Consider the following 27,124-nt stretch of genomic DNA (forward strand, 5'->3'; position numbering starts at 1 on the left):
CACTGTGTTAATTTTCACATCCGAAATCCATATGATCTCATCTCAAGCGAATCCATGTGATATATTGCAATATATCGTGATGCTGTGTTGCAGAATCTTATGATGTGATTATCAGCTAATATTTCACAAACCTAATCGTTTACACTAATCAAGGCCATAAAACAGCAGTATCAAGGGTTGAAACCATGCCACTCGATCAGTGATCCGGTTTTTTCCTGTGTCAAAATTGAGTTTCTGGATATGGTATCACCTTTGCGTCCCAACATGTCGACATGTTACAATCCAACAGATCCAATTACTGAAATATCACTTACACCACACCTTACTCGACAAACTCAAACAGTGTATGTATATGATAAAAAAAAGGTTGCATGAGCATAAATCACTGTAACCAGCAAACTAAATAAATCCTGGTTATATTTATGTTCCAACGACCTGTCTTTTTTATTCAACTATAAAATGAGTTTTTATTCTGTGGGACAAATGACTCGGGCATCCTGTCGAGTCCAATTATTTACAATGGTATATCGCAAATGTAATACGAGGATGCACCGTTTCGCAAGGCGGATGTCGGATCAATCGCTTACCGTTACCATGATAAATACAATCGCTCAACCGACTCGCTGTATGACAAGTATATAGATTCACCAAACGCTCAACACCCAGCTGACTGTTTATGACAATATTACACCACGATATACAATCACTGTGTTAATTTTCCACCCCGAAATCAAGGTGATTTTATCTCAAGCTCACCTAGACATGGTAATATGTTATATTCATTAATTTCAAGTGTTTCTCGGGTGTAGTATGTCAAAGAATTCACAAAATGATTTGAAACTCAACTCAATCAGTGATCTGTTTTACCCGTGTCAAAATTGAGTATTGGAAAATGCTATTGCCGTTGCATCCGAAATATCGACATCTTACAAAACCTAACAAGGCCAATTATTGACAGATCGCCATGTGTTATATCCAGTTATACCTTCCCGTCTAACTTAAACGTTGTATGTATGATAAAATAAAAGTTGCGCAAGCATATAGCGTGCGGCCGGTTTTGCATGTCGCAGGTTGGATATTGCTTGAATTCTTTCGTACTATCTAACGTCCCCAATATAAAACATTCTGGGTCTACAGTTTAATTACAAACACTTCCATCATCGCAAGGACGCAAAAGCGATTGATAAAATGCTCATTACATCCAACATTTTGACTTTGAGATTAACATGTTGTATATTGAGTATACGAGATGCGAATATCTGACCAATGATAGATTGATATATATTTTGTCGCAAGTGAATCCATAATGTAAGATATCGTAATGCGAGCAAATTCTTTACGGATTACATATTACCCAATTTATTCGCAACACGAGATTCAACTATCCGATCAGTATTCAATTAAAATGATTTGCTGTGTACCACCTCTTACTTTGTAGTGAACGGTATTATGATATGAACAAACTTTCATAAACACCATCATTAGCACCTCGATCTGAAAAAAAAGCTAAAGCGTTGTAATAGAGCTTAAGATAAAACAGTAATATGGTTAATGTCGAATGTACCAACTCACACAAGTCATATTATCGGTACTTGTGACGGGAAGCTAAACAGATACTCATAGCGTCGTTACATCGCGATGTGCATCGGTTCGTATGATCACTATTCGAAGCGCGTGAGATATGACATATGGTGGCTTGATTAATGCTTGAGTCTATTCGCAGCACATCCAACACGCTTAATGTGAAATATGGCCAGATACAGAGATTTCAAAAAGTTTCATGATCAGAAAACAAATTGGGATTATGCTTAAACTAGTTAGGTAAAGTTATTGCTTTATATGTTGAATTCGGAACATCAAATAAATCGGAATTGTACACCATAATATGGTGAATCTGGTAATCTGGTGTTTTGTATGACTGATGTGATCATTCGCAGTAATGGAACCAAATATTTTAACAAAATCCAAATCACCGAAGGGTATTTTTCGGTTAATATGAATTTGAGTTGTGATTGAATTACTACAAATTTACCCACACATCGCTAAATTCAGCAATACACAGAAGCATCACTGAGTTTTCAACTTAGTGCGCATATCCAAAAATATCACTTACTCTAATTCATCAATCAACACCTAGAGCACCGACGAACGACCAATATAAATTACTAATCGCTGTGTTATTATTTTTTCAGTATCAAAAATCATATAATACAGTTTCTATTTTCGATATCGCACATTATATAACACAGTAGGGATTTTTTCGATAATACACTTCTAGTAGTGAATTCTCAACCCGAAACCGGACTTCGACCATTTACCCATTGTTTTTACTACAGTCTAGGGATGGTGTGAACCTCTGAAAAATTCAGGTTCGTGTGAACGCGAACCTTTTTGAAGGGTTCTGTGTGAACACGAACGTGAACCTCATGACGTCACGTGACGTCATATTGCCAATTCCAACCCCATCTTTCATTGAAGTGATAGCCTATAATAATGTACATGTACATTGTACGTACACGATACCTAGTGACGACTCGGGCCACATAATCCCACAATGCGGAAGTACATATCGGCGTTTTAAACGTCGCTGAATGTATCAAGTGAGGTGATCAAATGATATAATACTTCCATAAAATCAATGTTATCCGTCGCTTTGCCAACAACTTCGGCGAGGACTTATCAGGGAATATAAGAAACACCTTGACGGTCTTGGCCAGATCGGACAGTATTCGGAGTCTGAGTATTGCTACATTGATTTTCAGCAGAGTGTAAAACAGGGTTTCTATGCTTGCTTCCGATATTATCCCATTAATAAGTGATACAGCAGTAGCCAAAACCCCCATAAACATATGAAGTCAAGATTGATTGGTTTAATAAGCATCATTCGTTGACTACTATAAGTGTATTTCGCTCATGACATTGTGTGATTACGAGTCGAGCTCACAGCGGAGGGTCGCTAAATATACACAATCGGAAAGCTGGATATTTGGCGCAAACTTTGTAACAAAGCTAGTAAAATCATTGAGACTGTCAAGGTGCATATTCGTTTTTAGTTGATTTTTTCTGCTGCCAGCGCCATGCATAGGGGGACCGGCCCGCAGTTGAATGCAATAAATTCTTACCAAAGACGTCATAATAAAGTAAAAATTGTAATATATTAAAAAGGTTCACATGCAGAACCTATCAAGGTTCTGTTTTGAACGCGAACCTCTGAATTTCCGAGATTCACACACAGAACACGAACGTGAACCTCACGTTCACACCATCCCTACTACAGTTCTTAAAATAGGGCCGCCAGACCCAGGCAATTTTTTGAAAGGGGGCGCCGGAGAAAAAAGGGGAAGAACCAATGATCTATACCTAAAGCACAGGCAAACGAATGACTTAAATTATAGCTTGTTAGGTTTTTAGTTTCGTGATGCCGTCGGTGATTAATACAATTCATGTTTTTGTATGACATGTTATTATTTCGGATCGAGGTGAGCGCGTTGGAAATGACTTTCATACGAAACACGTCGGTTAACTTATCCAGTCTTCGGGGTGGATATGAGAAAACGATTCACTGCAGGGGTGGTGGATTCCTGAATTGATACATTAATCGCGTATTTATTCACCGATAGCAGAAAGGAATCGTATTTAATGTTAGTGTTAAGATACCAGAACACTAGTCAATATAATTATTAACGTAATTTACTTCAATAGCTTTTGAAGTCAATCAGGCAAATGTGGTCGATCAAAGTTGTCGAAAAGTTCTTTGAACTCGGGCTGCATGTTAGACGCACAAATCCTTAGTAAAGACTGCACGTGAACATAAGCTAGATTAGAACGTCTTGGTAATGTTTATGATCGAAAATGTCTCACGCAAATCCATGCAGATTCGTGTCGCGGGGCACATTGTCATGCAAGACAGGTATCTGTCATTAGCGAGATAGCGCAGCGGTATAATCCGCGGCTATAACACCAGTGGGTGCGGGTTCGAGTCCGACCAAGGTCGACTTCCGAATTTCGATACCGAAGTGTTGGAGGTTTACCTAGGCTCCTCCTCGCCACCACATCCGTGTCAGCGGTTTCTTACAAACGCCTAGTGGTGGGCCGTGTTATACGTCGGCAGTTATGGAAAATAAGAATAAAGCGGCCTGGTGCAAATGACCATCGTAGTCGACAAACACCATGAATACCCCTCAACAAACGAAACAGTTATCTGTCCGCGGGGCGCTCAAAATCACGTCGAGGGGCGGATCCAACAAGTTGCTAAACTAATCGAATTAATGTTAGGAAATCAAGTTCTTTTAATGGTTCGAATTTTGTGAGGTTAATTATTTTCGTAGATAAAATGGAAAAAGTATGCAGTGGTGGATCGAGAACACATTAACCTGATTTTGGAAAAGTCCATATTACGATTTATTTGATGTTCGGCATTCTACATATAACTCAAGTGTATCCGACTAGGCTCAACGTTGCAAACATATTTCTATTTGCTTTCGTGGTGATCAAAGTGTTTTTTTAAACTTTAGCATGCTGTGTATAGAGGATGAAACGGAATTAAGTATTAATCAATCAATGGTATGCAAAATCAAGTTAATAATTTATTTCGACCAAAATTTTTATGTACCTTTGGTATCTTGTAAATAACTGTTTAATATGAAGATGGTAGTGTGTGATAAGCACTTGCATTATGGGAGTGAGTAAAACGGATCTTGAATTTGATCTGACCAAAATCAACCACGCGTCACACAAAAAATATCAATTATATTATAAGTGTAATATCGAAAAAATTCCTATTGTGTTATGTAATGTGCAATATCGAAAATAACAACTGTATTATACGATTTTTTATATTGAAAAAATAACAACACAGCGATTAGTAATTTATGTTGGTCGTTCGTCGGTGCTTTAGGTGTTGATTGATGAATTAGAGTAAGTGATATTTTTGGATATGCGCACTAAGTTGAAAACTCAGTGATGCTTCTGTGTATTGCTGAATTTAGCTATGTATGGGTAAATTTGTAGTAATTCAATCACAACTCAAATTCATATCAACCGAAAAATATCTTTCGGTGATTTTGATTTTGTGATAATATTTGGTTCCATTACTGCGAATGATCAGTGATTCAAAACACCAGATTACCAGATTCACCATATTACGGTGTACAATTCCGATTTATTTGATGTTCCGAATTCAACATATAAAGCAATAGCTTTACCCAACTAGTTTAAGCATAATCCCAATTTGTTTCCTGATCATGAAACTTTGTGAAATCTCTGTATCTGGCCATATTTTACATTAATCGTGTTGGATGTGCTGCGAATAGACTCAAGCATTAATCAAGCCACCATATGTCATATCTCACGCGCTTCGAATAGTGATCATACGAACCGATGCACATCGCGATGTAACGACGCTATGACTATCTGTTTAGCTTCCCGTCACAAGTACCGATAATATGACTTGTGTGAGTTGGTGCATTCGACATTAACCTTATTACTGTTTCCTCTTAAGCTCTATTACAACGCTTTAGCATTTTTCAGATCGAGGTGCTAATGATGGTGTTTATGAAAGTTTGTTCATATCATAACACCCTTCTCTACAATGTAAGAGGTGGTACACAGCAAATCATTTTAATTGAATACTGATCGGATAGTTGAATCTCGTGTTGCGAATAAATTGGGTATTATGTAATCCGTAAAGAATTTGCTCGCATTACGATATCTTACATTATGGATTCACTTGCGACAAAATATATCTCAATCTGTCATTGGTCAGACATTCTCATCTTGTATACTCAATACACAACATGTTAATCTCAAAGTCACAATGTTGGATGTAATGAGCAATTTATCAATCGCTTTTGCGTCTCTGCGACGATGGAAGTGTTTGTGATTAATCTGTAGACCCAGAATGTTTTATATTGGGGACGTAAGATGGTACGAAAGAATTCAAGCAAAATCCAACCCGCGACATGCAAAACCGGCCGCACGCTATATGCTTGCGCAACTTTTATTTTATCATAGATACCACGGTTAAGTTAGACGGGAAGGTATAACTGGAAATAACACATGGCGATCTGTCAGTAATTGGCCTTGTTAGGTTTTGTAAGATATCGATATTTCGGATGCAATGGCAATAGCATTTTCCAATACTCAATTTTGACACGGGTAAAACAGATCACTGATTGAATTGAGTTTCAAATCATTTTGTGAATTCTTTGACATACTACACCCGAGAAACACTTAAAATAATGAATATAACATATTACCATGTTTAGGTGAGCTTGAGATAAAATCACCTTGATTTCGGGGTGGAAAATTAACACAGTGATTGTATATCGTGGTGTAATATTGTCATAAACAGTCAGTTGGGTGTTGAGCGATTGGTGAATCCATATACTTGTCATACAGCGAGTCAGTTGAGCGATTGTATTTATCATGGTAACAGTAAGCGATTGATCCGACATCCGCCTTGCGAAACGGTGCATCCTCGTATTACAATTGCGATATAACTACCATAGTAAATACTTGGACTCGACAGGATACCCGAGTCATTTATCCCACAGAATATAAACTGCTTTTACAGTTGAATAAAAAAGACAGGTCGTTGGAACATAAATATAACCAAGATTTATTTAGGTTGCTGGTTAAAGTGATTTATACTCATGCAACCATTTTTTAATCATATACATACACTGTTTGAGTTTGTCGAGTAAGGTGTGGTGTAAGTGATATTTCAAAAATTGAATCTGTTGGGTCGTAACATGTCGACATGTTGGGACGCAAAAGTAATACCATATCAAGAAACTCAATTTTGACACAGGAAAAAACCGGATCATTGATCGAGTGGCATGGTTTCAACCCTTGATACTGCTGTTTTATGGCCTTGATTAGTGTAAACGATTAGGTTTGTGAAATATTAGCTGATAATTATATCATAAGATTTTGCAACACAGCATCACGATATATTGCAATATATCACATGGATTCGCTTGAGATGAGATCATCTGGATTTCGGATGTGAAAATTAACACAGTGATTGTATATCCACGCGTAATAATTTTGTCATACAGAGTCAGTTGGGTGTTGAGCGATTGTAGATTTATCATGTCTACTTAGCGCAAGGGCCTTGCATTTTAACGTGTGCATGGTTAATCCTATACTTGCAGCTTGTCAAATGTTGATTCCCCGTATAACATTTACCACAGGTATTTATCGGACTCGACAGGATACCATAGTCATTTGTCCCAGCGGAATATGTAGGTCACTACACATTAAAAACACCTGTTTTCAAAATCGATCGTGGAAAATCAACCATATGCACGATATACAATGTAATTAGTTCGACGAAATACACAATGCGCGTCCATGAAGCAACACAATTACGCTTTTCTGAAGCTCCATAGGCCGATTTTCGACCGCTAGCTAGCTCAAAATGCTGCGTTTCTGACTTCGAAATGCCACATTCTTGACTTCCGGTATTTTACGCCTCACGAGCGGGCAATTATACTACTCGTTACCCTGTCCATACAACCATCTACAGATAATACCATACGGTGTTTATACGTAAATTTATTGTCACGGTGAATTTGCATTTTTTCTGTAATCTAGACATATAATTATATCAGCGATTACATGACCATTTCCACATTCTTAAGCAATAAGAAATACAAAATACCTCTAGACGCACATTCTTAGGAAAGCTGTACTTGTTTCATAGTAGTTTCAAACAACACCAGTTCGAATTTACTACAGGTATATTACCCTCAAATAGAACTATGCTCACAGAAAATGCCCTTTTTATCAATTCCATAGCGGGGTACGTCCCGTTGATTAAATACCATATAGCTGAAGGTTAAATGTTAGAGCTGTGGTTCTCAACCTCGGATGCATCTGAAGTCGCCTGAGAAAAATAAAGTTCATGATCTCGGTATAAGTTTAATTTGTTTTGAAATTTCCAAGTTTAAACGGCGTCAACAATCCTAAATACAATTGTGATTCTAATTGTCACAGTAACGTCGTACTATCCATACACCGATGCTACATTGTGACTGATATCGGGCCTTTCACCCATCAGAAGCTGGTTATTTTATGGACTGTTCGTCAAGCATCTGTGCAGAGTGCTTAAAATAACACAAAGTTTGTGAAAAAAAAACGATATTTATATCATGTTATATGCCATTTATTGTTTAAAATATACCATATAAATCTAATTAGCAAGGACATAAATCGAAGTGTGTTGGAATGTCAAAGTAGCCACTCCCGAGTATATGCTCATTGGTCATTTGGCACACATTTTGTAGAATGCAGACCTTAAAAACAAAGTATTTTGCATCCCGGTTGGTCGTCTGTTTACTACAGGGGTGGGCAACATACGGCCCGCGGGCCGGATCCAGCCCGTGAATGGATTTTTTCCGGCCCGCGGTCAGTTTTCTGTCTTACATGATAATGTGGCCCGCGGCTTTAGTATTCAGAGATTCCCTATACTACTTGCGTAAACGTCAAGTTTTAGTGACTGTATGTTATTGTAGACAAGTATGCGCCCGAATCTCATTTGTGGTAATCATGGTGTTTGTCAACTACAATGGTCTTTTACACTAGGCCGATATTTCATATTTTTGATTCCGTAACCGTCGACTTGTAGAACGGCACAATTCTAGGCTTTTCTAAGACATCACTCATGCCAGAGGTCGCCAACTCGAAACGGGTCGCGAGCCACTTTGAAATTTCGCAGAGGCCGCGGGCCGCATGAATTCAATATCGAGATAAAATATAGGCCACACTGTTGAACAACCACGCTATATCTCATCACCTACTAAACCAGGGTTGCCAACCTGCGGCCGTAGAAGGGAAATTTGTGCGTCCGTGGACAAGTAATAAATTTTAGCGTATGTGTTGGCGGCTGTCGACATGCAATTTGAATTTACAAATTAAGTCTTGATTTTTTGAGAGATCCTAATAAATGTTGAAAATTTCTTCCCGCTGCGCGCGATTCAATGTGACTTCGTGCAATCATAGCCCTACAGTACAGACGTGAACAGCACAGGAAAATGATGCGCCTCATATAGAGTCTTGTTCTCCTCACTTTACGGACAATCTTGATGGTAGGTCAAGAAATAACAGGATGCAATCAAGTGACTAATTATAATTGGCTCATCCGAAAATGCATCATCATTGATATCTTGTCCTAAATTTTCGAAAAATTAAATCTGCAGTTGAATCTGATGACATGGGATGATAAACAATAGGAAAAATACCATTATTTATGACGAAATACATAGGTGAATCAGGAAATATATTTTTGCGCTTCGCGCGTTTATGTACGGCCCATAACACGACCACATTGACCAGACAACAGTGACCACTCGCGAAGTCGGGGCGTCTAGTAAGCCTTTGTGATTAAATAGATAAGTCCGCAGTTCAGCAGAAAAGGACATGGACAGTTTAACATATGTAGTGTATGCCTGGATTGCGGCCGTGGCTACATGAGTAGTCGAAATGCGGCCGTGAATGGCAAAAAGGTTGGCCACCCCTGTACTAAACTCTGATGAAGAGGTATCTTGATGAATTTGTGGTACCGGGCTTATCGAACGCCTTCAAATCTTAATTAGGGACTGTACCGTGTTGATCGATCAGAGAGAAGCGAACATGTTGGTGCTTGTATGACAATGCTGTTCTCAAATCCACATTGTCTTCGTCACTATTAAAGTACATTCATTAAATACGATTTATTCCTTGTGTATGTGGATAAATGGGCGAATAATGTTTCGAGTCAGCAATCCGGCCCGCCAAGTATTTAATTTTCCTGTATCCGGCCCGCCGACTGGAGAAGTTGCTCGCCCCTGTTTACTACGTGGCATTGTGTGTCTTGTATATCGCATTCTACATTATTTTTGTGTCTTTGGCGGATGAAAATATAATTTGGCGATTATTATCAAGACGAGCATGTTCGGTATAGCCACCTTCTGTGGTGTTGTTATTTCAATCTTATTGCCACTTGTTTGTTGACCTTAACACTCTATTTCGAAAAGCCACACTGAGTGCAGAGTTTTAAGTGAATGGAACAAAAATTAGTTATTCACAGAAGCGAAATCAATAATGCGGAACCTTTATATTAAGTTTATATCAATTAAGTTACATAAAATACAATTCAAATCGCACTGCTGTGTGACTACCTACTTGAAAGATCTCCGGACTCCAGAAAAACCACAATCTCGATTTATTAATATTAGAACCAATCCGAATGTCCGTGTTTAAAGTTAAATCTCTTAATTCTCACAACGCATACGCAAAGCCAACCTCCAGTTACAACGAAAGCAAACGGAGAAAAGAAACATGCTAACCTATATCGTCGTTAGCGCCACTGTGTTAGGGGTTCATAACGGTGTTTGACCTACTAATCATTATATTTACATCTGCTCCATTCCACATATATAAAGGAGTTGCTAGTTGCTGGAATTAAACCCTCTGTGGTCCAAAATACAATGTAATATACTGTTATCTGCATATGCTTGAAAATACTGTATTCAAGTAAAGAGCAAGGGTATGACGTAACAATTGGCGCATCCGGCCCGCGTCACAATGTGAGGTCGACACCCTAATGTATATCATAGGCTTACCATCAGAGTTGCATCAATTGTAATTTGTAATTGTAATTGAATGTAAACAATTACATTTTTAATGTAATTGTATTTAATTGTAATTGAAGCATTTTTATTTTGTGTGATTGTAATTGTAATTGTAATTTGACAAAAATTTTGCTTAATTGCAATCTCAATTACATTAAATAGTTATTGAGACCTGACAAGCACAACATACAACAATTGACTTATAATGCATTCTCTTTAAATGTCGACAAGGAATTTGGTGGATCCATTCGCGGAAGCCCTTGACTGCGCCCTTGCGGGCGAAGTTTTTTTTAGTTTTACCGCTATGCTGGCCTCGGCTGCCATTGTATACAATTTTTAGATTACTAACCAACGGATGGATTCGCAACACCTGACTCACGATTGGATACGAGAAGCGAACTGCTGCGCCGGCTAAAAGCAGCAGAATTGATAGTCCCATAGCTGGTTATCCCAGCGTCGAAATTTGATATGTATGGTCCAAATCGAAAGCTAGTGTCGCACTGATAAATAAAAGTATATTTCCAGGCAATGCTACCATCCCAAAATAGTCGTGAGAGTCTGGGAATCGGCATAGTTCTTAACAATCGCTGGGCGTAATTGGTAATTGTTGTGGTCATGCCGCTGCAGCGCTCTCACTTCTCAGAACAGTCGGCCTTAAACAGCTATTTTGGAGCAGTTACATTGCCCTGACAGGATTTTATTTTGTATTTTCGGAATTAGTACATCAATAGCTTACGATAAAAACCAGATGCATCAAATTTGGACGCATGGATCGCCAGCTCTAGGACTACAAAGTTTGCTGCTTTTAGCCGGCTCTGCAGTATGTTTGTCGGTGCATTCATCCGTGACTCACATCTTGCGCATCTATCAGTGGGTTGGCAATCTACAATACGATTTCAGATCACGATGCTGCATCGTTATTTCGTTTGGCTAATAACCAGACCACTAGATATTATATAACGTCTTATCTGACAAAGCACGGTTTTGTTTACACTCCTCATCTTAATTCCTACGTCCCTCGATAAAAATAATATTATTTCTTTAATTATATACTATAGACGCAAATCCAACACGTACATATATTATAATACTTTTTCAACGACATATTTCACCCTATCCTCAATCCTAACCCATAGGAAATTAGGTAAATAACATTTTACATTTCCAATTACGTGAGCCATATTTACCGAGCATTCAAAACACGCCTATATTACACCACAATGTCATCTCACGTAGCATACTATGTACGCACATAAACGCATTTATCACTACACAATTTGAACTAGACTTGAAATGTTGTTAAATACGATGCTACGGTTGTCAAGGAGCACGGTTGAATTTATGATTAATAAATTACATGTTCAACAGCAGCAATTGTAATTATAATTGTAATGTAATTGAAGCATGCACGGAGTAATTGTAATTGTAATTTGATATTTTTAGCATGAGGTAATTGTAATTGTAATGTAATTGAAACATTCATGAAAGTAATTGTAATTGTAATTGTAATTGAACTGAAATAATGTAATTGATCCAACTCTGCTGACCATACGTCCTCTTTTAAGAGGATTTGTCCTCTTTTTTGACTTTTTTGAAAGTGTCCTCGGAGGACGCCCTTTCGTCTTCTTTTTTGAGATTTTGTCCTCTTTTTTGAAAATTTTGGTCAGTTTTAGAGCAAATTGCGAGTGGTATGCCGCAAATTAACACAGAGGTGACGGCCCAGCGGATATTTCGGAGTGAAAAACAGTGAATTTAGCTCTGAGCAAAAATATGACTTTTTTTTAGTTATCCACCTGGCAATGTGGAGAAAAAACGGTATTTTGAACTCTGAGCGGAAGTGATGACCTTTTTTTTTGGTCATCCACCTACGGTATTTTGAGCTTTGAGCGGAAGTGATGACCTTTTTTTCAGTGTGGATAAAAAACGGTATTTGAGCTCTTCACCAGGCAATGTGGAGAAAAAGACGGTATTTTGAGCTCTGAGCGGAAGTGTTGCCTTTTTTTTTAGTTATTCACCTGGCAATGTGGAGAAAAAACGGTATTTTGAACTCTGAGCGGAAGTGATGACCTTTTTTTTTTGGTCATCCACCTACGGTATTTTGAGCTTTGAGCGGAAGTGATGACCTTTTTTTCAGTGTGGAGAAAAAACGGTATTTTGAGCTCTTCACCTGGCAATGTGGAGAAAAAACGGTATTTTGAGCTCTGAGCGGAGGTGATGACTTTTTTTTTCTTTAGTCAACCGATCGCAATTACAGTATTGGAGAAATGATTGTACAACAGGTTGTTGTAGAGAACATTTTTTCAAATTTTCCGGCTACTTCTTAGAATTGTTAGATTGCCTGAAAAAACTCAAATTTGACACAATTCAACACAACCGGCACAACCGGCAAAAAGCAATGCTATGTGAGAAAATTTTCGAATAATTACGAATAAAGATTTTCGAAATTTTCCGGCTACCTCATGATATTGTTAGATTGTGTGAAAATATGATTCATAGCTAATTTGGCTCGATTCCAATTGGAAGAATCGAAGTTATTAGAGTAGGATATTTTGGATATGACAAAATAGTCGGCTTACTACTAATATGTTATTATTAGGGCGATTTTTTTTTGACATGTCAAAAAAAGTCAAAATGAGGTCAAAATTTAAGCGTTAGGTCAAAAAATGTCAAAATTTACAAAATTTTTTGCAACCTGCATTTTATTTGTATCGTAGATTTTGCGCAATTGGTGAAGGTATCGTTTGACATTTTACATTTTTTAGCCTACATTATAGGCCTACCGTGACAGACGGCGCATTGTCTGCTCATTGTGAATCATAAACAGTCAAATGAAACAAATAGGTTGACACGATGTTATGCTCAACGTACATCAATAATCTAAGTCAGTGGTTCTTAACCTTGCCTCCAGCGCCCCCCAAGGGGCGCTGGCGATTTTGAAGGGGGCGGAAACGCTCAGGGAGCGATATGGGGGGCGCTGGGCTCAGGGGGGCGGTATGGGGGGCGCTGGAGAAAAATGGCTTCGCAGTAGATGATGTGGTGGTAGGACATATCCCCAATGATTATTCAGAGAAAATTACCACCGAAAACTTCGTTATATATAGCCTACAAAAGACATACAGGTTAAATTGTCCATGGAAGCCTAAATGACTGGCACCGAATGTTCCTGTCTTGGCAATCTGAACCCCAGAAAACGAATTCCATCTGGCAGGGAAAAATTATATGCCAGTGAAGAAATACCAATTTGAAATCGTGTGCGTCTTTTAATTTATTACGATTGGGCGATAGGGATATCTAAAACTAGATATTCCTGTTGGGCGATTCTATATTTTTTGATATAGCAGACAGGAGGTCGCAAAATAACATCATGCAACGAAGTCATACCAACGGGTTCGCCTGTCCGAATATGTTTAATTATTAGTTAAGGGCCCTACAGTTTCCAAGACGCGTCACATTGTTCGCTTCACGTTTTGAGGAGTCTGCGTACACTCAATAAACTCACTGCGCAGACCCTTGGACAACAGTGCGTAACGACTAAAAAAAGGTCATAACTTCGTATTTGTTGTGCGCAACGTAGATTTTCTGTGCGCAGAGACCGTGTCAGCACTGCGCACATGAGCAGCTTAGACCAATGATATATATACATATATATCATATATATCATTGCTTAGACGGAACAATGCACCTTACTCAGCTCAACCGGTAAATCAGGTAACGTGAGCAGAGAGGACAAGAAATTGATAGCAATATATATGCAATTCCCGATCTTACTTACCGATTTTATCATGAATTATCGAAAGTTTTCGCGCTTAGCACTGGCTCGCTAAAGAGTACAGCTGGCAAAACGAACAACGTGATGGGGGCGGTCGGTATATCCACCTATGGGAGCCCAAGACCCAAGTTTTTTCGGGGGGCCTGACGAAGTGCCGTTTCGTTCCTGCCAACGGGTTTACGCCCGAAGATGTATAATTATTATTGAGGGGTCCTACCTTTTCAATCACACATCACTCAGCTCTACCAGTAAATTTGTTTACGTGAGCAGAGAGAGGATAAAAATTGATATCAATATGCATGCAATTCCCGATCATATTTACCAATTCAATCATTAATTATTAAAAATTTTCGCGCTTCGCGCGTCTAGGCGAGAATAGCTGGCACAGTAAATGGACACCCAATGTAGATGATTAGTATCAGCAAATAGCGTATAGCTAAAGGGGGGTCTGGGGGCGAAGCCCCCCGGAAGTTTGGTTTGTCACCCGATGGGGGGCCTAAGACCAACGTTTTTTGTGGGGGGCTGACGAAGTGCTGTTACGGCCCTGGTAACGAATTAAATATACCTACGGGCACGCCCGAATATGTTTAATTATCAATTACGTGCTCTTTATCTTCCCATACAACAGCTCACTCAGCGCTACTGGTAAATCTGATTACGTGGGCTGAGAGGATAAAAAGTTCATAGCGACTTATATATGTAATTACCACCTATTCATTCATGAATTATAGAGAATCTTGGTAAGTAGGGCGACCAGGCCACACAAACTTTGCTGACCATCGAAATCACGCTACGGGGTACTTGGGGGGGGCGAAGCCCTCAGAAGTTTGGTTTATCACGCTATGGGTGCGCAAGGCAATCGTTTTTAGTGGGGTTGACGAAGTGCTGTTACGGACATCCATCTTACTCATTGTCTTTTTTACCTTCCTTACAATATGCGGTTGGGGGGCGCTGGAGCACGATAATTTTTGAAAGGGGGCGCTGGATCTAAGTGAAGCAAGACTGCCTGGGCATTGCATGGTTCTTACACAAATTGAGATGTACACCATTATCAGAATGAAGCAACACGGAGTGTCACGCACGCACAACTTCAGTTTTGTAAGCCAATAGCTGCTACAGTTGAACGCTCTTTCTTCATTCTTCTTGCTGTTGTTGTTTGTATATTCATGGTGTTTATCGACTACAATGGTCATTTACACCAGGCCGATATTCCTTATTTTCGATTCCGTATCTGCCGACTTGTAGCACGGCTCACTTCTATGCTTTTTGTAAGACACCGCTTACGCGGATGAGATGGCGAGGAGGATCCTAGATTATTATTATTAATTTTGAAAATGGGACATTTTGGCGCTTGTCACCTTATCGGACTGGTGCGCCACGACAGAAATGTTGTATTACCAGTCGCAAGTCGTGTACCTTCGCAAGTCGTGTACCTTAACGAAAATTTGTTAAAATCAAAACATTGCTTGCCAGGACGAACTCGACGAGAGGCGAGAGAAGTTCTGGTCGTACGAGAAGGTTATATGTGGTTAACTCAACTTTCAAGTTCAAGCAGAAATCAATCAAATATGCTCGGTGCCAATCATATTTTGGGCATGCGAGGAGGAAGTGATCCACATTCTCGGGTACGTGGCATAAGTCACACAAAGGCGTGTCGATGTAGCCTATTTTAAATAAATGCCCCTTTAGGCGACAATGGCCGGACCGGATACGGAATATTATCGTTTCATACAAACGCGATCTGTGCATCGAGGGAAACGTTGTTCGTACCGTTTGGTGGAAACGTTTGTAGTGGTTTCCCGTCTCTGTTGAACGGTACTCGGTCTGCCACTCAGTCCGGACGTATTTTCGTACTTCGTTCTTGACATCTCTATAGGTAATTTGAGGTATTCCCTGACTGTCAAATGCGAAAGAGGCGGTGGAACGTGCAAGTTCATCTGCAACCTCATTGCCGGGAATGCCACTATGTCCTGGAACCCAGGAGAAGGCAACGTCGATCCCCATCCCTACAATCTGCAGGAAGAGAGGAAAAATCTTATTGAACGTTCTGCTCGGTGTGCGGTTCGGGGTGGCGATTGTGTTCAGAACACTAAGACAATCTGTCAGAATAACATATTTATCGGTTCGACTGCCATGATTGATTATCCACGATAGAGCATTAGCGATAGCTAGCATCTCCACTTGAAAAACGGAAAATAAACTCGGGCAGATCTGGCTTAGTCGGACTGACTGTGATGGTATGTGAATCGCGAAAGCCGTTGCTGTATCCGTCTTTGAACCGTCTGTGTAGATCTCGACGGCTTGGTCGCGGCACTCGAAAAGGTAATCTCTGAAACACGAGCTCACTGAGATTGGCGAGTCCCTCTTTCGTATAAGCCGAGTTAATGATCTGTCGACCGTGGGAGGTGGAACTGTCCAGGGTGCCACGAACTGAATTCGTTCTTTTTCCACCATTAACCGTTCCAGAATAGGGGATTTTGACAGGGTATTGAACGTCTTGAAGTTTGGTCTTATCAAGGAGTAAATTTCATGCCATGTATCAGTTAGTAGTTCAGTTGATGGGTGTTGGTTGTATTCCTGACCAAGCAAGTGGCACCGATCCACCTTCAACACTTGGGTAGGAATTCCGGAGTCGACCTCGGCTGGACTAGAACCTAAAACCCATTGGTGCTGTAGCTGTGGATTATCCCACTACGCTATCTCGCCTTCACCACATCTTCATCCTTGGCAAGCTACTTAGTAAAGACAGACACTTTTACCCGAGAATCAGGGATATCTAGAATTAGATATCCCTGCCGAGAATGCAGGAAAGTATCTTTCGTTGTACTACAACAAATTTTAATTATTTTCGCCATAGTGCATCATGTAATTGAATTCATCATAGGGCCAAATTTCGTAAAAATAATATTTCGTCATGTACAAATTTGTCAGTTTTTAATTCAAACAAGTTTTTCATGGAAAACAACTTCGTAAGGACAGACAATTCGAACCAGAAATGAGGATAAGTAGTAAAATTCTAACATTTTTTGGGAAAACACCTAATTTACATACGTCAGGACAAAATTTGGTTAAAATTAAGTTTTTTAAGGTCAAAAAATGTCAGAATTTAGATTTTTTAGGTCACAATCTTTCGTTTTTTAGGTCAAAAAAAAATCGCCCAGTTATTATATTATATTTAAGAATTTCTCACTAAAAATACTCCATTAATTTTCAAATTCAAAATTTTCTCCTCGCATATCATTGATTCTACTTTCTAAAATTTAGTCAGATACAGTGTTCTTTTAATGCAACATAACAATTTTATCAAGTAGCAATCCAGTAAAATAAAACCGAAGTTCTTTTTGAACAGCCCTCCAGCCTTATTGTACAAACATCGCACAACATTAGCCATTCATTATTAATCACGTGCACAATGAATATACCTAACAAAACCTCAAATGAACGGAGGGTGTTGTGTGTTTTCAAATACGGCAGATCAAATCAATGATGAGTTACACTTCAAAAATACCGAATTGGAAAGGAGATCCTTAAATATATTAAATCGGCGTAGCCTTAGAATAAATACACATCTTCTGAATACGAGTTGCACTGGTGCACTAAGTGCAGGAATTGACAAGCATTTTTGAGCCTTTGTTAAGAGCATTGGATACTCATTCTTTCTAGTCACCCTAAAATGCAAAGAATCATCGCCTTCAAATCTACACATGAGCTTATCAGTCTCTTCCAAGTACTTGACCACCTGAGTCATTGCATTGACACAAATTGAACTTTGCTTCGATTATTTGCTTGTATAATTGAAAAGTCTGGAGTTCTATGATTGCGGAGGATTTATTACCTCTTCATCACTAAATTATTTATACAATGCATTGCTACTATGTGCCATTGCCTGATGTTTTTACGGTGGCTTATCTGATATCAGACGAGTGCCACGAAAGCAGTGGTGACAAATAGCGATATCGGCAGAATTCGTCAGATGCGTGGATCTAGCCATTACGATTCGCAAATTTCTTCGTCTTCAAGTCATATAAATTAAGCCGAGTCAATGACTTGGGCCGAGTCATGCGTGATGAAAATGACTCGAGTCAAGTCGAGTCACAAAAAAATCGTGACTCGAGTCTGACTCGAGTCGAGTCATGACTCGAGACATTACAACCCTGTGTGTAGCCACCGTTTCATGGTTTCGAACAAGCCGTCAACCATGGCCGTAAGCCGCGCGACTCGCCAGATATCAAAAAAATCAAAAATACATAAAAGTTTACATATGGGCGTGGTCAGTGAGTGGTCATAATGGTCAAGTTCGAGATCAATACCGAATCAGATCCCCACCTCCCAGGTAATGGCATGAAGCAACGTGGTGTACTTTGTCCTGTCGTATCTAACCATTTTAAGGCACAGTAAACCAGTTTAGGACTCTTATTCGGCCACGAATTAGGATTTTAACTTGACTATGTTCTTGAAAATCACTGAAGCGTGACCACAATTAATAAAGTCCCCATCTGAATACACCCCACAACAAGGTCAGATGTTTGAAACGTTGAAAAATTACACAGAATACCGTACAAGCCTACTTATGATGTTCTGGCAGAATTTCTGACTATATTTCCCACTCGGAAAATATCTGGAAATTTTTGTGTGATAACGACTTTTTTAAATATGCGTATTTTTGGCCGAACTCCTCATGTAAAATCGTCGGTACTCGGAAATTTTCAAATTAGGTATCAAATAAATCAGAGGATTGCTAGCTTTTCGTACAGACCAATATGAGGCGTTTAGGACGTATACGAGCCAAGATATCACCAGATGAAGTTGGCTGAAGCCATAAGAGGCCTCAGATTTCAAAAGGGTTGAAGATTGTGAGTAGTAGCTGCCTACTCAATTTAGTTCCATAGGTTATCTATCTTTGTAGATCTTAGCCTTACAGACTTAATCGGCCAATGGATTTTTTGACAACACACTGCTCTTTCGCAAAATCAAAAATGTTGGAAACAATAAACATTACATTGTTGGTCTATTATGTAGAAGAGAATCGTTCACTCCGACACGTGACCCGAATATGTGGCCCGTTAAGCTTGCTTTGAAACATTGAACGACCCAGGATGCCTGGCTTTCAAAAAATAATTTCTTACCATGCTAACTTGAAAGAGTTCATCATCATTAATCCCCACCTCTACTTATCATGCTAATTCTTTTTTTCAGATTCTATATATTGTCACATTTTATAGGAATCTTTTTGAACTGTTTTTCTTTTGGTTCATTGCCACGAGACAGAGGGCTGATTTCGCACTGTCATTGTAGACAACCAGATGAATGGAGACCGCTTACTAATAGTTCAACATGAAACCTGAACTAACGTGTTACTTCAGAATATAAATAAATATGCATCGGCTCTACGACAGTCGATCCCTCCCTCGACATGATATTATGAGGCATACACCAAATACCACGACTTCTATGCTGGAACAGAGCCAGATAGTAGCACTATGTACCATCGACGCTTTTTGTTAGTGTGTCGCATGACTAAGTGCCAATAACAAATATATAAAAAGCTTTACATTTTTTGTGGTTTCTGATTTTATTATGAACCAGAGTTAGTCGAAGTGATTCGCTTTGCCACTCAAATAGCACAAGTAACGCCATGCATTTCTACTCAATTACATGTAGCAATTTTTAAGACGTGTCAAAGCGACTTCAAGTGTAAGACGAAATGAAAGGTACGAGAATTACTAAAAGTCAGTAAATATTTAAGTATATTGATCGAGAGGGGTGGTCGCATACTTTCAACAGTTAGTGGAAGGTCGCCACATGCTAAGGCGCCAAATGTATCTTTTCGCCGAGTGCAAAATAACTATAATGGCACTGCCCGTTGGTAGATTCTTCGAAAATGCATTCAGGTACCATTCTCTAGGGGCACTGTCACGAAATGGCCGTGTAAGTCATGAGAATAGTGCCAAGTTTTAAACTACTTTATACTTTTCGAAATTCGGAATGCAAACGTATTAGGTTTATCCACAATATTGTTCCGGTAGAATTGGAAGTAGTCCGAAAACATATCCACTTCAGTAAGTACTGAAAGTAGAATAAATCTTCAGGAATACCTCGAAAAAGCAGTAAAAATCGACCCTAAACGTGACGTGATTCATTCAAACCTATATTTATTTTTCGATTCAGAATAACTGGCGCCTGAATCTGCATTTGAAACAAAGAGCGAAGTACAATGACATTGAATCATGACTCTTACATTAAGAAATCAACTTCAATAACCTGACTTGACCCGAGTTACTTCCTAAAATGAAGCGAATAGATTTGAGTCCACTCACGTTCGAAAATTAATTGACTTGAATTGACTAAAGTCACTATGTAAAATTACTCAAGATGACCTCTGAATCGACATTATAGTTACTTTCCAACACTTCTACAATAAAAATCAAATTAAAAGAAATATAGCATATACACCAGTGGTTACCAAAGTGTGTCCTCGCACAAGGAGTACGCGCTGCGGTGTAAAATCGAAGTGGGAGATTGGCTTTCGCTGTCTGGAAATGGGCATTATATACCATTGGAATCTCTTTCGAAAATTCGTGCAATAGCTGGCAGTTTAGGCACTTCATATTTATTACAATAGATATTTGAATATGTGGTTACGTTGTTCGCCGTCCTACAAGGCGCAATCAATCTGAATCTTCAACAAGACTGTCGACAGAGGTGTATACTTACGCAACAATGAGGTGTTCGTTATCTGTTTCGTTGCCCACAGGTGCATTGCATAAAATTAGTAATTTGAAAGTACATTGTGGGGTTCAGATCTTTAATATACATTTTAATAATATATTCATATTATAAATATATTAAAAGCCCTAGCTTCTCCAGGCAACACTCTTAGGGGTAATCGTCGGCATAAAGATAATTTCAAAAACTTGCATATAACTACATGGCATAAAACGAATTGTGACGTCATAGAAACACAACAACATCAAGTGCAGACAAACTGCGAGCACAGCTAGTGGCCAATTTTTAGCTGGAGCAAACGTTCCTTTTGATGGCATAAGCGTGGGGGATGGATCATAATTAATATCGATTGCAGCGCGGACCAGTGAAAAGTGTGCGGCCTCTACCCAAAATTGAGAATCCGTCGTAACTATGGTTATTGGCGCAAGTAGCATGCTCAGCTAAATGCCTGCCAATGGCAGAGTTCATTGCCACGGCCGGATTGTGTTCCAACACCCTTCGGTCAGTTTCAATTTAGGCGACCTGTCCCTGGGAATTTAATGCACGTAGTCTAATAACGCACCGTTCATGTTGTATGATACGCTCCTGCAAGCGCTGAGTTGTTCTTTCTACGTACCTACAATCACAGTGGCACTGAAATTAGTAAACTATTTATCTGGCTTTATTGAGAAGTGGGAAGAACATCTTTCCACGTTGCAGGAAGTAGTTGTTTGGTGATGAGTACTATGTTCGTTTTGACGTTGTCGTAACAACCATCTACGACGGAGATCAACTGTTTCTAAAAACGAGAAGAGATGGGACCCAACCACGGTAAATGTATGTATACATTATTCTCAGGGCTTTTGTTTGTGTTTTTGTAATTGCTGGCATCGAAATTGTTGAGTAATCTGTCCTTAGAATGCTGGTTATATGTCCCGGGTAACCGTTCTCAATTAAAATTTTCCGGATGTATTCGAGCTCCGATTTTAATTTTAGATCCGAACAGATCGTCAATGTTATGTGTAGCAATGTTCCAATTAAATTCAAGTTAGGGCAGTTTGGGCTGAACGAATTCCAACACAGATATTGTCCGGTAAATGTTGGTTTCCGGTACACCGAAGTAACGACGTGAATACCCCGTTTCTCTACATGAACGGTAACGAGCTGTCGCACTCTTTTTCAAATGTGAATTTCAATGAAGGATGTAGCGCATTCAAGTTATCCAGAAAATCGTCAAACTCTGCCTCGTTATCGCAGATGACGAAGTTGTCGTCCACATATCGACGATATGGGTTTTTTGATTGTATCAGCTGTGAACAATTTGTTCTCATAGAATCCCACAAATATATTTGCTACAATCGGGTTGAGAGGGGATCCCATCGCTAAGCCATCGGTTTGTACACAGTATCATTAAAACTAAGTTCAACACAGCAAATGGGGATATCAAAAGTTCAACCAAAACTTCACGCGACAAAGGGGGTGGTGGCAAATCACTATCGTATAGCGCGCAAGCACAGATGTCAATTGTCTCTTTCAACGGTACGTTCGTGAAACGACTAATGATATCATAGGACCCAAGGAACGTGATCGAATGCGGTAGGTCGGCGGTTTTCACCTCGCGCGCAAAAGTAACTGAATCGGTGGCAAAGTGCGAACCATTCAATGAATGCGCTGGTTCTAAAATATCAATCAGCCACTTCGCGAGCTTGTGCTGAGCCGATCCAATCATGGAAAGATTAGGCCGAACGCTCGCGAAGTGGCTGATTGATATTTTAGAACAAGTGTGTTCATTGTATGGCTCGCACTGTGCCACCGATTCATTTGAGTTTGCGCGCAAGGTGAAAACCGCCAACCTGCCGCATTGGAACATGTTCCTTGGGTCTTATGATATCATGGCCCGTATTCAAAGAGACGTCTCGAACTAAAACTCAAGCCTTGCTCAACGGAGAGTAGAGCAGTGGTTCAAAACCTTTTTCACCCACGTACCATTTCGAGGTATTATGCAGTGCTCGCGTACCACCTAAATAAATTACGCACGCTGAAAGCGGTGAAAAATGTCTACGTCATTTATGACGTCATGATGATGTATTTGACCAATGCGGGCCGTAGTAGCACATACTAATAAACTGGGCATTATCAGCCAGGGTTAATGGAAAGCCCGAAATTGGTTTCTTTCACCACCAGTGACAAGAAGAACAACATAATGAAATAAAAGCAAACAACAAACGTCAATGGATTTAATTCGATGGCTGCATTTGCTCATTTTCCACTAGCTCAGCGGTTTTCAACCTTTTATAGACACGTTCTCGTTTATGAAAGTGAAAAATTTCGCCCCCCCCCCCTATCGACATATTACAAAATGCAACCAGGATGCTATAAATCCCAACGAATATTTAATGCTTTAACGCTTTTAATGCTTTCGCCCCCCCCCCCAATTTGAGAACCACAGCTCCAGCTGGTCGATTCGTGGCATATGTTTGCTCACAGCACATCGAAAATCCTGCATTGCCGCAACTAGTCGGTTTCGTTTCTTCGACTTTATAGTCATCAGAGTTAAAAATCCTCGCTCGTACTCAGACGTAGAAGCTAGAGTGAAGTGCGAGGAGGCCATGTCAAGCCGGAAGTTTATGGGAGAACAATCTTTATTTTCAACCCCACCTTCACTAATAACTACCTTCGGTCGAAACAAAACAGAATCTATTCGCGTACCACCCCGAAGACCTTCGCGTACCACAGGTTGGGAACCACTGGAGTAGATGCTTCGCATTCAAATACATTTTCCAGCTTTGCTCAGTTTCGAGTCTTACTCGACATGTATGGCATCATTCTCAACTCTGCGCTCGCTCGATATGAACTGTTACGATGCCGGGTTGGAATCCCTGTACGTTAACCGTAATATATTTGGCATGCAGTATCACACCGTGTGTACAGTTTGTAGAATATCTGGCGTGCACGAGACACCGTTTCCAGATTGGCAGATAGCTATACGGTACGTGTACAGTACATAGATATGTTAGAATATTACATACAAGTGACGGGGAACAGGCTGCAGCAAGTACGGAAGTACCGTTCAGATTTTGATAATCTCGTGGAATAAATCAATGAGGAACTGTGTTCTGGTCGCTATAGGTTTACTAAAGCCGGTGTTAGTGGATTTATGGTGGTCCTACATGACCTTACCAAGCCACCCAACAAAGGCCCGCCGCTGCCCCCGTTGTTAAAGTTCCTTGTTGTTTTGCGCTTTTACGCCACATGAAGCTTTCAAGTTGCAGCTGGGGAACTGGAACATGTCTCCTAGCTCAACGTTGGCAGATTAATGAAGCCGGACAGTATTGCCATAGCTCATAAAAGCTCAGCTTTAGTATACATCAAAGGTGAAGTCGCAGCCAATGAAGCCACGCGATTTTACAGCTGCTGAACGTCGATATAACAAGGTTCTTACATCCTCCGGAATAACCATGGAAAGGTCTTCTGGAGAGTGGAAGAGGGTGTCCCTCTGCTTATCACTGGGTCTATGGATAAGGATAAATGTTGACACATCAATGACTGATTTATTTTAACAGCAGTGTTCTACTACCATGCCAGAAAGCACAGGTAATATATATCTTGATTTTGCTAATATCGAGCGCTTAAATCCCTTCAAATTTAGGTGCATTATCAACAATGAGACTAGTGTCCTTGTAATCCCACAAGAAGTTGCGAGAGATGTACGCGGATCGCGGAGAGGCCTACTTAACTCGGAGCCGACGGATCGTATAAGCCCACTTTACGACTTAAATTTAATTTGTTAATACAAACAAAGAGACTCTGGTGTAACTTGTATAAAACCGAACGGAATGAAACAGTGTAGAAAGAAATGAAGGAGAACAGTAACTATCAATAATACACAGTTACACGAGCATAGAGAAAAAAGCATTATTATCACAGCGTGGTATTGCAAGTCAAGGCTTATGCAGTTAAAAATGGGCATAACAAAATAAACGTATTCATGTCACATTGCTGCAAGTACAAGCTTAGTAACTATCAACAATGCACAGTTAAATGGGTATGGCCCAAGAAAAGCAGTCATGTCACATTGCTGCAAGTACGACAATAGTAACTACCAACAATGCACAGTCAATGGGGTATGGCACAAAAAAGCAGCCATGTCACATTGCTGCAGGTACAAGCATTGTAACTGTCAATAATGCACAGTGGAACGGGTACGGTAGAAGAAACGTTGTCATGTCACATTGCTGCAAGCACAAGCTTAGTAACTATCAACAATGTGCAGTTAAATGGGTATGGCACATGAAAAGCAGTCATGTCACGTTGCAGCAAGTACAAGCATAGTACCTAACTGTCATGCGCAGGGAAATGGAAATAACTCAAAAAGAGTATTTACATCACAGTGCTGCAAGCAGAAGCAATGATTCTTAAAACTAAAGTTTTCATAAAGTAGATAGACTAGCTTCTACTAGGTTTGGTGAAGGCGAGCCTTCAAGCTTTTGCCTTACATCTGCTATCAACAGGTGCTTGGTCACAAGTGCCAACCCGCAGATCAGCAAGGTACTGTTGCTTCTCTACTAAGAGCCTTTGCTGTTGCAAGCAGTCAATTTCCAATTCGATCTTTTCCACTTTCAGCTCATGCTCCAAGAACATGGCATCCGGTATAAAGTTATCAACTTCGGTTCATTTTGGTTTCTTGGCATGCCCGTCTTTTCCGTTTCTTTTACCACCGGCATGTCGTGAAAGTCGCATCTGAAATAGGGATATATGATATAGAAAGCCCTCATTGCATCACGAATGCGTATAACTTCTAAATAACTTATATATGCTTATAAAGCTTTGCTCATGTTAGTCATGTATCTGAGGGCCTATATATTTACACAGATTTTAGTTAACTCTCATTAATAATAAACAATATCGATGTCCACACCACCTGGAGGATATATCCCAGACCTTGATCACCATTGACTGGCTATGGTCCTCACGACTATCAATCAATGCGCATTGCCAATTATGGTCAGTGATAGCTTTCGGGTTTGCAAACATATGGTTTTACAGTTATCAGACGGGGCGATTTTGGAGGTAGGCCTATTGCACAAATTTGGTACGAGCAGGAGTCGCAGCTAACACGCAGCAAAACCTAGATAACCAGAGTCAGCGATGCTCACATATCAACAACGAATACCCTTGACTACCAATTGTGGGGATCACTGCTTAATATGGCGCTTTTATCAATGAAGTGTCCATTCTTATGGCACATACCGTACCTGAAGATGTCGATCAAGATGTGGCTCAAATCGTTCTGGTATCATGCTATGGATCATCTGCAATATTTCTGGTACTGCCTTGGTTGGAGGACCTCCGCCAGTTACAGCCAGTTGGGCCCATTCCTCTGTAATAACTTCTTTCGATCTGTTGAAATGCATACGCATTAGAACTGGCCTCGGCATATTCCTAGAATTTCATCAAAAAGCTTACCTCGTCTTCATGGTAGTCAAACATTATTCGATTCTATACAAATACCGAGAAAACCATTACCGAGAAAGGACATTACCGAGAACGCTATTACCGAGAATGGACATTACAGAGAATCGACACCACAGAGAATGGACATTACCGAGAATTGACACCACAGAGAATGGACATTACCGAGAATTGACACCACAGAGAATGGACAGAACCGAGAATTGACACCACAGAGAATGGACAGAACCGAGAATTGACACCACAGAGAATTGACATTACCGAGAATTGACACCACAGAGAATGGGCATTACCGAGAATTGACACCACAGAGAATGGACATTACCGAGAATTGACACCACAGAAATGGACAGAACTGAGAATTGCCAATGTCGAGAATCTATCTTACTGAGACGGACGTTGTCGGGAAAATTATACCTGCGAATTGACACCGAATGTGGCAACGCCATGATGCACATACACGCGATCTGTACCTACATATGCATGACATGCCTGCATGAGTGCATGCATAAATTGTACACGTGAACTTATAGTCCTAAAGCATGTGATCATCAATCAATGG

General features: G+C 39.9%; 1 protein-coding gene across 1 annotated transcript in view; it reads left to right on the forward strand.

Annotated features, from left to right (window-relative positions):
* LOC145434853 (serine protease ndl-like) overlaps positions 1 to 27,124 on the forward strand; it is a 119,024-nt gene that overhangs the window by 7,499 nt on the left and 84,401 nt on the right. The gene's annotated exons all lie outside the window — the stretch shown is intronic.

This window comes from Botryllus schlosseri, chromosome 3, assembly GCF_051294905.1.
Source record: "Botryllus schlosseri isolate E-star chromosome 3, Bs_hap1, whole genome shotgun sequence".
Taxonomy (NCBI): Eukaryota; Metazoa; Chordata; class Ascidiacea; order Stolidobranchia; family Styelidae; genus Botryllus; species Botryllus schlosseri.